This window comes from Triticum aestivum, chromosome 3A, assembly GCF_018294505.1.
Source record: "Triticum aestivum cultivar Chinese Spring chromosome 3A, IWGSC CS RefSeq v2.1, whole genome shotgun sequence".
NCBI classification, from domain to species: domain Eukaryota; kingdom Viridiplantae; phylum Streptophyta; class Magnoliopsida; order Poales; family Poaceae; genus Triticum; species Triticum aestivum.
Window position 1 is genome coordinate 105554430 of NC_057800.1, and position 13408 is coordinate 105567837.

Below are 13408 nucleotides of genomic sequence, written 5' to 3' on the forward strand. Positions count from 1 at the left end.
GACATTTGGTGTGCCAGGTAGGGGTGCACCGAAGCTTCGCCTCTCCGTCTGCATTGTCCTGCTCCCATGGCAGGCGCCACTCCTCCAATTGGGTCGGCGGGCGCCCGTGGAGGCGCCGCGGGCATCTGGGAGTTCACCCCCGGCTTGCAGCAAGTGCAGTGGCTGCACAAGTTCAAGCCAGAGATGCCGCCTCGCTATGACGGCGCGGCGGATCCAGTGGCCTTCCTGCTGGCGTACGAGGAGGTCGTTCTCGAAGCCGGAGGCGACGACCAAGTCATGGCCAACTGGTTCCCCATGGCCCTCGTCGGCGTGCCGCGCGCCCGGTTTCTCAACCTGCCGCGCTCCTCTGCGGCCTCCTGGGAGGAGCTGCGCAGCCTCTTCATCGCGCGCTTCACTGCACAAGCGCCCCCCACCGGAGCAGCCCTCCTTGGTGGTTCGCGGGCGCCACCCTCAGATCGCCATGTTAAGCAGTTCTTCCGCCAGATGGGCGTTGCCCGCGTGCAGCAGGGGGCTCCCTCGGGATGGGCAGCGCCCCAGGCCGACCTCACCTTCAGCTCGGAGGACCACCCAGCAATCACCGCGGGCTCGAGCACACTCCCGATGCTCTGCACGCCCACTATCTGCAATGTAGCAGTCACCAAGACCCTCATCGACGGAGGATTCGGCCTCAACGTGCTCTTCACGGAAGCCTTCAACTTGCTCCATGTGCCGCTTGGACGGCTCCACCACACCAGGCCTTTCTCCGGAGTCGGTGGTTGTTCCATCAGCCCCCTGGGGCAGATCCGCGTCCCCGCCACCTTTGGCACCCGCGACAACTACCACACCGAGCTTATCGACTTCGACGTCGCTCGTATCGGCCTCCCGTACAACGCCATCCTCGGGTACCCTGCCCTGGCTCAGTTCAGGGCAGCGACTCACCCTGCATACAACCTCATGAAGATGCCAGGGAGCAACGGCGTCCTCACCGTGGCTGGAGACACCAAGGAGGCCCTGACGACCCTCAAGCTCGTCTTCAGGGCCGCGGCGGTGGTGCGCCCAGCTGGCGAAGTAGCCCCCGAGACCCAAGGGGCTGCGCTGGCAAAGAATAAGTAGTTATTCTCGCAAGATCGGCGGAAGTGGGTCAGGACCCTCTTGGGGGGCCTTTCCCTTCTCTTCTATAGAAAACCGGTGGATTGGTGCCATTGGCGTAGGGAGGAGCAAGAACAAGGAAGAAGAAGGAAAGGAGCAGCAGGAAGGGATGGACTGAAGGGGGCTCGCGCAGCCCCGTACTTATAGCCGGAGGAGGCCAACCGCCGAGCACCACGATCACAGGTAATCATGACCGGTTTCTCTGCATGCAGGGACTTGTCAAGTTGTGCGGTCATCAAGGCGTCGTGGGGAAGCGCAGACGCCCACGTCCAATCAATCACCACTAGGCGCCCAAGGCCACAGGCTGTTGGGGCCCGCGTCACTTTGCGCTCGCCGCTTCGCTTCCCTGCTAGGCCAAGCCCGGGCGCGCCTTGGGCCCGGGGGCTATTGTTGGCGTTCTGGGAACGGGGGTCCCCAGACTTGCCTACCTGCGACCTGCGGTGTGGCTCAAGTGGGGGCCCAGCACGGCCCATCTTCATCAGCTCAAGCACAACACCCTCGTGAGGGGCCAAGCATCACGGGGCGGACGACAGAAAGCTTCCTCAGAGGCAGCCTCGTCAGGCCGGCTCGCGAGGAGGCGGAGAAATCAAGGCAGGGGTACCTCGCAAGGAGCCCATGACGCAAGCCATGACGATCAAGACCAGGCGGGTGCCAGGCGGGTGCTGGCCTGCGCAATGTCCTTGTTTCCACTTTGGTGCAAAGGGGGCAAGCACAGGCCAAGGCATCGGGCAAAGGTTGCCATTCTGGTGCAACAAGACCAAGACCAACAGAGCGACAGGACGGAGGTCACCATGGAGCCCAAGACGGCGTCACCACCAGTGCTTTTGGCAGCCGAAGACCACCTTTGGTCAGGATAACTTGTACTAGATGTTCCCCTTCAAAATGGCCAATTGTTGGCGCCCTTCCCGCTCATTATTTGGGGAGAGGCCCAGGGCCTCTATAAATAGAGCTAGCCACCACAGAGTAGAAAAACATCTAGAGATCAGAGAGAGAGAGAGAGAGAGGGAGGAAAGATGACATCTAGAGAGCAGAGAGAGAGAGAGAGAGGCGACTGAACTCACCCAATCAGTTCATCGCACCAGCTCAAGAACACCTCTCGTGAGGCTGTTCTTCCCTTGTACTATTCATCATCAGCCCCTGAGGCAATCCACCACACCACACACTGGAGTAGGGTATTACACCACAACGGTGGCCCGAACCAGTATAAACCCCATGTCCCTTGTGTTGTTCATTGTTTGTAGCTTAGATCACGCAAGGAGATTGGACATAGATCGGTAGGGGAGAGATCTCCGCGCGCACCCCAGTGTTCGAACCTCAAGGGTCTACCGGAACCCAAAATCCGACACTTTGTATCACCTGTAATTTTCCCGATGCTTCACATGACATCGAAAGCCATTGAATTGAGCGTCGAGTAGACATGACATCTAATTGGGCCCCATAGTACTGTTTATGAATCCATTTATCCACCAGGCAAGCCACTACCCTGACGTTCGCACGCCCCACTCAGCATTTTTACAAATACCGCTGGTAGTTCGAAAACTCAAAGGATGAGTGGGTCGCTGGGCTAGATGTTGAGTACACCACAGTCCTGCAAATGGAGAAGACTCTAAAGGAGGCAGAGAAGAAGAAGCCCGTCGTGATCCAGGTTTGCGTGCATGACTTATGCTTGGTCTACCACATATGCCATGCTGACGTTGAGTGCCAGGATTTTAAGAAATTCCTCAAGGACGGCCGAGTCAAATTCGTTACTATAGACTTTAGGAATGTCAGGGAGGTCCTGCATCAGATAGGCCTCATTGTAGGCAACCCCTTCGACCTCCAAAAGAAAGGGCTGGTGCCCTCCCGTGATCAGCCTTCATTGCTGACCCTGGCAGGAGCCATGGTTCATCCTTCGTATGGTACACTAAAGAAACCTCCGTTCAAGTTTCATCATGCATGGGAGTGCAATGTACTAGATATAGACCATATCCACTATGATGCAATGGATGGCTAACTTTGTTTCAATATCTACAAGGGTTGGATGAAGAGTAAGAGCCAAGTGTGTGGTTCAAGCAAAGAAGTATCGGCCAAGAGGAAGAGGGACGAGGACGAAGTCGAGCACGTGGATGAGGAGTCCGAGTAAGGTGGCAGTGTCATTGCTCATGGTGGTTCTAATGCAGTGTCTACTGGATTAGTTGCTTAGTTTAATTTTAGGTGTGCTTAGTTTATTTGAGGGGTGTGTTGTGCTGAGCCCCTAGCAGAACTATGTTATGTTCTTTCTTGTTACTTTAACTCTTCAGAACGTACATACTAGTATTTCTTACAGTTCATCTTTTAGTTGGTATAGTACTACCACTCGTTTCTTCACATTATATACGTACAATATATATGGCCAACATCATATAGCCAGTAGTTTAGTTGTCAAAGAATTTCAGGGTGCTTAGTTTTATTGAGGGGTGTGTTGTGCTGGACACCATTATTGTGACTCAAATCTCTTTGGCCATGTTGTAATGACATAAATACCGATGGACCAACATGCCAGCTCTCCCTCTATCTCACTACAGTAAAATAAAGTGTGGGGTCTACTTGATCCCAACAGCGTTCTTATTTTCCTGTAAAATTATTCGCTTGGTCAGTCCTGACAAGCAGGGCCACACTTATCATGTGAGAATTGGCTTATTTTTGTCATATAACATGGTCAACGGGTTTAACATGAAAATAACAATGTCTAATGGCATTTTTGAGCAAACATCTAACTTAACGATGACATTTTTGAGATATCTAATTGCATTTGAGCAGGCATCTCACAGATCGATGGCATTTTTGAGTAGTTGTAACTTCTAATGGCAAAACTGAGTAGTGATACACAACTAGTGGCATACATAATAAGAACCCAAGAATTAAATAGGTATGCTAATTTCTTTAATATAATTTAGCACCCCATTTAAGCATGTACTAGCTTTTTTAATAGTACAATATGCATAATTTGGCGACAATCGCTCTCTATATGTACCACCTTTTTTCTTTAATTTCATCTTGTTAGTTTTGCTCCATGGCGCAATCCATCGATACTACTACTGTACAAAAGTATACATTTTTTAAAAGGCTAGAGGGTGGGGCAGTCTAGCTTGGTCGGTTTCAAGAGAGGCAAGGGCCTTTGTGATTTGATGGCTCATTACTGCTGGAAGGCGGGGCCTTGTGATTTGAATGCTCGTATAAATGTGCCGACGACCCGAGGAGGAGCAAAGAATCGTGCGGTATACTCAAGTTTTCCACTGGAGTAGTACGACGGAGGAGCATGAAACACGGCAGCCCAGTGCCATAAGGTGATAAAAATGATCTAATTTGCTAGTCATCTCATTGTTAGCATTGTTCTATTCATGCCTCGCAGAGAACGTGACACGTGTGGCGAAACACCCGAAGCAAAAGAAGAAACACAGGAGCAAAAGAAGAAGGAAGATTATCACCACCAAAAAAGAAGGAAGACACACACACAAGTCTGGGGTGCTGCTCTCCACTACATGAAGGGTTGCTGGCCGCGGAGTCGTAACTCCTTCTTCATCGCCTCCATGACCTCCATCTCCTTGCACGTCTCCTCCGCCATCTTCTTCATTCTGTCCATTACGCGGGATTTCTCGACGCGGGCCTTCATCATCTGTTCCACGGCCGCATTACGTACCTTGACAGCAGTCGGGTGCTCGATGCGGAGCTTCGCCAACTCCTCCATCTATTCCATGACGAGGGCCTGCAACATCTTGATCGAGGAACTACTATTCTCATGTAGCTTCTTGTAGGTTGCGTTCTCCTCCTTCAACGGGTCGAGCTCATGGCAGAGCTTCGCCTTGTCCTCCTGAAGTTGTAGGATTTCGCCGGTCACCTTCTTCTCTGAGGCAATGCTCTTCTTCAGTAGCACCACCAAGCCGACGGTCAACACCCCCTGCTCATTGAGCTCAGCGGGCATGTCATCGAGGCTCTCCTTCAGTAGCTCCACCAAGCCGTGGATGAACTCCTTCTGCTTATTGAGGTGCTTATTGAGATGATCGGGCATGGTGCCGAGGGATAACGACTCCAGCGCCGCTAGCTCGACATGTTCTCCTCCTCGGCTAGGGCGCTCCTGGGAGCGATCGCCTGCCCGTGAGAGATCTTTTGAGGTCTCTGCATTGTGGCGAGCCCTCTTTTTTTCCGCAGCCTTGGTTGCCACTCCCTTGTTACGAGTAGTTCTTGACCTAGAGCTCTGCACACCGGCCATGCCAAGGACGGACGAAGAAGAAGGACTTATGAGGAGGAAGGTAGAGTAATTTTTGGTTAGGTAGTTCCCTTTTTATATCCTAAGTACTACAAGCACTAGTACTAAAAGCTGCATATAATGGGAACATATTCAAGTTTGGTACGTACTAGTAGGTGTGAGCAGGCTTGCACTTAATTGTAGCACTAGTACTTTGGAATGTGATGGGAATAAGGTAAAGATTAATTGATGGTTTTGGTTCCGAGGCCCGAAACGGCCCCCGATGAGTTCAATGGAACATAAATTTCAAGTACTCCCTCCATCTCAGTTTACAAGGCTTGCACGTGTATCTAGGTCATCAATGTAACTTATATAAAATAAATTGTTTAACATAAAAAATATATCATTAAAAAATAATATTTGAAGTTTGTAATGATAAATTTTTCATAATGTATGCCTCTTATTAAGTTGGTCAAATTAACAACCTAGGTACACGTGCAAGACTTGTAAACTGAGATAGAGGGAGTACTAAACTACTCAAATGCAGTCGCACAAGTCAGTGATGTAACTGGTCGTACATGTCAGACCAAGCCTATGCGTGTCCCTTCGGTGAGACGCGGGTCCGACCGACAGTCTGTTGGTGCGACTGGCCGTAAAGTATTACACGATGGAGACTTTTGGTTGTGGCTTCGGTTGATTGTCAAGACCAAGCATTCTAAAACTAGTGATAAATCAATTACCATCTTTTTCCAAACGACCAAGTATTTTCACAGGAATACGATGGAGTGATTTTCAAGGTTGCAAACCGACATGGCATTGCAAGTTTACTGCAGTAGCAACCGACTAGGTCACTACATCGCTGGCGGGGAAGGACGGCAGCTCACCTCGCCTATGATGCATGCCCAGCAGTGCCGCCGCAACTGGTCCTGAGATTTGGCTTCTCCTACCGCCCATTTGAATAGTTGCACTGGCTTCTCATGCCATTGCACAGGCATGCACGTTCTTTCTTCCGCAGTCGACTCCGTGAATATGATCTCTGCCATTAGCCCTAGCTCAAAATCAACGTGACGCTGCCAGATGCTGACATCCCTCAGCATCTCTCCCCTGAGATTGACTTGCGCCTCTTCCTTGTGCTGCGCCAGGCACATCTCCTTGGAACTTCTCTCCAATCGACGCGACACTTCCTCGATCCGATTTGCCCTTGATGCCCACCGCCTGAAACACAGCCTTGGCATGTCCTCCTGTGCCACCAATCTGTGATTCTAGAGCAATGGATCGCCTCTAAAACACATGTGGGTTTCGCTCAAAGGCGGCAGTGCTGCGGGCCACAATGAGAGGACAGCCCGCGGGATCCTGGGATCGAAGGGATAATCCATGGCGGGATTCGGTGGGCGAGGCGGGGAGGCGAGGCTAGGCGCTGGGAGATCCCTACGAGGCTAAGATAAAGATAGTACTACTCCACTCCGTCCATATTTAAATACAAAGGCCACCAACAGTAGCCCTGGCAAAAATTGATCATGCTGCCTGTGTCCTGGTTTATTGGCCCCCTTTTTTGTGCCACTTTTTATGACATGCATAAATATTATGTTACTTACAAATATGGTCAAAAATTGTCACAAAATATGAAGGAGACCAATGGAAGTACTAGCAACCCATGATTTAACTACTCGCATGCGCGTAGTGGAGCAGTAATGTCTTTCTTCCGCCCTCACGGCCACTCAATTTGCATGCGCTGTATTAATTGACCATCAATGAAGTGAAGGACTTTACCCATGTCAAATTATCACATGGGGTCAATCTTTGTACAAAAATGCGCCCCCCGTGTACCCATGTGCGCGTGCGAGGGAATGAGTGTGTGTGTGGCGTGCGTGCACATCTTCACTTCGTGCTTGTACCGCCACGTCCGCCAGTGTGGCTCAGAGAGGACAACTACATTCTTCTGGAACAAGCAGCATGTCACTGTGATCAATCCACACAAGGAGGTCACGACAACGCCTCCACATGTGCCACGTGGCTTCATGAACTATAAGAGAGACATTGTGTAGCGTGCCATTGGAATTCGAATTTACGTGTTTTGCACATGCTCGAAGTACTAGTAAGGTACACGTGCATTGCACGCATCAGATTTGGCAACCAAATTATGAGTAAATACCACACTATAGCATGTAAGCTCTGAGTCATATATGCCTGATGTAGACCTTCGTTTAATTCTTATAGTTCATCTCATTCAAAATAAATTAGTTTTTATAAAAAAGCTAGGGCCCCTTTGATTCGCAGGATTTCCAAAATGCAGGAATAGGGAAAGCATGGGATTTTAGAGTGGAATGTCGTCTTGAATCCTACAGGATTGTACGAGTGTTTGATTGTGCATAGAAAAAATGCAGGATTCTTTCAAAGAGGTTTGAGTGGATGGGATGTTTCCTATGAAATCTAGTGCAAATGAATCCTATGGAAAAATTCCTATGGTTTACAATCCAACGAATCAAACAACCAAGATAGGAAAAATTCCTAAGGATTAGAATCCTCCAAAATTCCTTTGAGAATCCTTTGAATCAAAGAAGCCCTCAATCTACTTTATGATTCATGGAATTGTGCGTTGTAAAGAATAAAGTAAAAACAAATAATGGCAATTCAACTAGAAAAAAAGTTTGGGCAGTTATGATATGGAAGATTGTAGAACAAAGGAGAAGCACTTGTGTTTTGAGGTTTGTGCTTATGCTTAAGTTCAACCATGGAGTCTACTAGATTGTACATGTGGCAAAATCCAGTGGGTGGCTAGTAGATGGTGCGACGGGCCAAGTGGAGGGAGACTATGAAGGAGTGCACAACTGCGAGATTGATATTTAAAGAGAGAGGGGGGAGAACATGCGTTGTTGCGCGCAGTGGCGGAGCCCTGAAAAATAAATGACCTAGGGGGCCAAGCATTGCTAATCCTTTACGAGGAGGGCCAATTCATCAACTTAAACCATTTTCTAGCAATTGTCTAATGATCACATTCATATTAGCCTCGATATATAGTGATGTTAGGGGGGGGGCAGTGTCCTTGCTGCCCCCTGTCTTCGCCACCGTGTGCGCGTCTGAGAGATGAAGGGGAAGGCATGGATGATGAGAGGGGGACGTTGCATATATAATTATTGTGTGTGTATTAGCTATGTAATCCTATATAAAGAGGTATAGATTGATCGATGTGGACATGGGAAAGAGGGTGAGACCTCACTAGATATATAGATTGATTGGTTTGTGTGGGAAACTGTGAAAGACCTAGCTATATATACACACACATAGAGGAACATCGATCGTTGCGCATGCATGTGAGAGATAAAGAATGTCCGATATGATGGAGAGGGGGAGGTGTGTGTGTGTGTGCATGCATGGGAGACCGACCTGAAGAAAAAGATTGTATGTGTGCAATGGATAATGCCGACTGGTACTATGTGTGCATGCATGCACGGGAGAAAGTTAGTGGTACAATTATAAAAGGGAAGACGACTGTGTGGGTGTAAATGACTAGGTGAGGTCATAATCAATGTAAAGTTGAATTCAAATATTTGAATAAGAGATCATGATGTTTGAAACCCATGCATGCATGAATATAACTGAGATATGCGCAGTGTGATTTGGAAATGAGCATGTTGTACTGTATACACATTGAACAAGGTCAGACTGATTTGAATTTGAGATATCGATGGCAGACATCGTTTGGGCACATTGCATCCGTGCATGGACAGACTATTCTAATTGGATATGATGGGTGGCTTTCGCATCACATATCTATATCTATACCCCTATATATATTTTATATTTTTATGTAGTGTCCGTACAACTTTAACTTTGAAAGATGGTCGTTGGATTAGGCAAATCCGATGGTGCAGAGATGGCAAATTTGAGCACTATTGGTTGTTGGATATCATCTAGATTCCACCTAATTTTGCCACATGTACAATCTAGAAGACTCCATGGTTGAACTTAAGCATAATGCACAAACCTCAAAACACAAGCACTTCTTTGTTCTAGAATCTTCCGTATTAGAATTGCCCAAATGTTTTTCTACATGATTTGCCATTATTTGTTTTTACTTTATGCCTTACAACGCACAATTCCATGAATCTTAAAATAGATTAGCTTTCTTATAAAAACTAGATGATTTTGAATGAAATGAATTATAAGAATTAAACGAACATCTACATCATGCATATATGACTCAAAGCTTACATGCTATAATATGGTATTTATTCATAATTTGGTTGCCAAATCTCATGCGTGCAATGCACGTGTACCTTACTAGTCTAAATGGTGTTTGTGTGTGTTGTTCTTGCTAAACACATTGTACGTAGTATATCATATATGGTTTAGATTCCGGACATCTAGCTAGAGCATATGTGTACTATGATTTGAATTCAACATAAAATGGATACATATATTTGAATTTGAGATCGTATGTACATGTAGTTCGTATTTATATAGGAATTTACTTCTCCTATATTCATATCATGTGTTGTGAAGATAATATTTAGATAGTTGTATAACTAACCCGAGTACAATCCCATTCAAACAGGGAAAATGTACTCAAATTTAGTCCATATGCTAGACAACACACATTGTTTTTTCATTGTTGAGGGAAGTGCAAATTGTTTTGGTACTGTACACGTTATGTTTGTTGTCCCGATTTTTTTAGTTTTTTTTGTTGTATTTGAATGCATTTCTAGTAATATAGTAAAACGGGACATGGCTCTCTCTAGTGATGAGGTGTGAATTGTCTTTTTTGGGTACACGTTAAGCTTGTTCTCCCAAAAATTCAAGCCACGCCTTGTTGTGCCGAAATTTCAAGCTAGCGTCTCTGTCTATCGTGCTGCGAAACTCCCGCCTCTTCAACCCGCGCCTTGTTACCCTGAAATATTTAAGATATATCTTTGTCTCATTGTGCTCCGACAACTCCCTCCATCTCAACCCGCGCCTTGCTATTCCAAAATTACAACGCGCGCGAAAACTCCCACCTCCTGTGAAATCTCGACAGGCGAAATGCCCGTGATACTCCTAAACCGAAAGAACCGCCTAGCTCAAATCGGTGGGGGTACTTTCGTAACTTACCCCACATTTCAGACAAGCGCGTCCCTAAGCCATGGTTCCCCACTCCCATCCCATCCTCCCACCCATTCGTACACCAAGGCCGGGAAAACCCGCGAAGCCCCAAACCCTCCTCCGCTCGCCACCCAGCCGGAGCCTCTTCCCTGACGACGTCGTCCACAGCAACACCTCGACGTCCCTCATCCACCGTACCAGATGGGGATTCGTCGTCGATCTCGTCGTCCCACCGATTCATCCACCCCGTCCTCCACCTCCAAGGAGTTTCCCCGATGTTACCCTCGTCTTTCGCACCACCTCCATTCCCACACCACCGTCTTCACCTACACCACCGGAAGAGCATCATCATCACCGTTTCCTCGGATGAAGCTAAGGCCTAATTGGCACCACCAAAGAGGTTGTACACTAATCACCGCATTTTCTTCTTGCTTCGATCTCACGGTGCTGCCGGCGCTCGGTACCGAGCCGACACAGCGCGGCTCCATCCATGGCGGCGTCGCTCCCTCGACGGCGATGTCCACATCAATAGGAGCTGCTGCTGCTTTAGCTCTCGCTCACGCTGCTGCTCTGCTCTTGCTCTCAGTCCCCTACTTGGTCTTCTCTTGCTATTGCTCTTGCTCTTGCTGCTGCTCTCGCTCTTGCTATTGCTTGTGATGCTGCTCCGATTTAGCTACACTTCAGTTGATTGAATCGACTTTTGGGTCAGACGATTTTCAGGGGGGGGGGCTTGCCGGAGTTAAGGAAGAACCAGCCGCAGCGGGGAGGGGGGGTTCACTCGAGAGGTACCCCACTATCTATCTTAGCGTTCAGGGTGGGGGCGGTGGTCGCCGACGGTGGTGGGGCGGTGGTGTGGGGATCGCTGGAGAAAAAGCTCGGAATTGGGGCCTCGAGGGATGGCCGGGGCGGTGGCGGACCGGCAGTGGGGAGTGGTTTCGGGGCAGGCGGGGCGGCAGACCACCGGCCGCGGGCGGCGGGGGGGGGGGGCTATTTGACCGGTGGTGGCTGGCGGCTCAGAGTAGCCTCACATGATGCTGCTACACGACTAGGTGCCCCGGCTCTCGCATGCGCTGCTGCTGTTGCTACTGCTTTTCTGCTACTGGTGCGTTCAGTTTCGACAGTTAAGTTCAGTTTCGACAGTTAAATTCATTTTCGACAGTTAAGTTCCGAGATGAGCGGCTAACGTATTTTACATCTAGCACTTTGTGGTTATGTATTTTACGTCATCTATTGGAGATGCTATTAGAATTCCTGTTAGGTTAACGTTGTCTCTCTTGTCCTGCTTTAGCCTCGGCGCCATACAACTCACCGGAGCTGCTCCAATGACGAAACCCTCCATCACAGCGGAGTAGTACCCCGGGCTCCATGTCCAGACGCGTAAGATCTTCTTCCCCTCCTCCGACAGCCAAGTCAGCTGGAGCATCCTCACCGACCAACCCAATCACGCTGAGATCGACATGGCTTCGCCAAAGAGGTTGTACACTTGTTGCATCTCTTTTTTACTCTACATGTTATATATATTGTCCACTGAGCACACGTAGTAACGTGAAATATGATTATTTTATCCTACTATATGATAAGCAATGAGGTACCAAGCAACTTAGCTATTCGTGATGGACTCTCTTGAATGCCATCATTATTTATCTCTGCGTGTTTGAGCTGTGCATTTGTCGATGGGCCTGGGAGTTGAGCTTGTAGGCCAGTGGCCTGAGTCCAAAGTAATAGAAGTAGCACAAAAACATTTTTTGAGTGTAGGCTTTTCCTAGCTCAAGCCTGCCTACTAGAATCGCCAGTGCTTGAAAGGAAAAGTGAAGGAAAAACATAGGAATCAGAAAGTTTCCTATGGTACTACTATTCAGGAATTTGGTTCAAAGGAATGGAGCAAAGGAAAACTGTAGGATTTGTTCCTTTAGTGTCTCCTTGAAAGAAAAACCGTAGGAATTTTAATTTCCACTTGTCCTCCTTTTCAAAATCCAATTCATGAAGCACAAGACTAAGAGGTAGTAGCATAATAGCATTATAACTGTACATTTTCTTGTGGTTTGACTTAATCTCACCATGCTTTTTTGCATCCTGTGATCTTCCAATTGTTGTGAATCAAACACCCAGATTGGCAGAAATCCTGTGTTTTTAAATTCTCTATTTTGCACGTGCATTCCTATCATATTCCTGTCTATTTCCTATGCCTGCATTATTAGAATCCTCAAATTCAAACAAGCCCTTACTCAATTATTTCTGTTACAGATATGTGTCAAAGAAAACCTTGTGTGGTTTCTCCTGCTCCTGCGGAGCTGTGTTCCACCCCAACTCAGGTGCTCCAACGATGGAAGGGTTCACCACAGCAGGGATCCGCTCTCTAGACTATCTTTCGCCGCCTCAGATCTTCTTCCCCGCTGCCGGCAGCCACGCAACTGCATTACCATCATCAACTGAGCATATGACCTTGAGGACTACACGGGTCCGCAAGAGAGGTCGCACTCTTCCGTGTCTGCTTACGTTATGCGTCGCTTAATATGATGACATGCTACATTATCGTTGTGTTCCTCTATTAGACTCCGAGTCAGGTCCAAACTAATGCTGAAACTTGAGTTTTTAAATGGTTGTGGGGTACATATCGGGGCAGCAATCAGTACTATCTGTCTACTATCTGGTTAATCTCCGATGTCTACTATGAGTTTCATGTTGGGTGCAAACAAACATTAAAGGAGCCATTATCTGTATTTTTTAACTAAAGCTATTATCTGCCTGCTATCATTGGTTTTGGGTCTATCCACATTTTGCTACCATCACTCTGGATTTGTGCATGCACTCCTTACATAATCTCACTATGTTTTATTCCTATGCATGCCAGTTATTGTACACAATGGAACTGATCATGTAGAGCAAAAGAGACGAGCCTTGCATGGCAATAAAATTTCATGCAGACGTTGTTCCATGGTGGGCGCAAAGGCACCCCCCCTCCACCCATTTCGGATCGTAATCAAGAGGAAGATAACT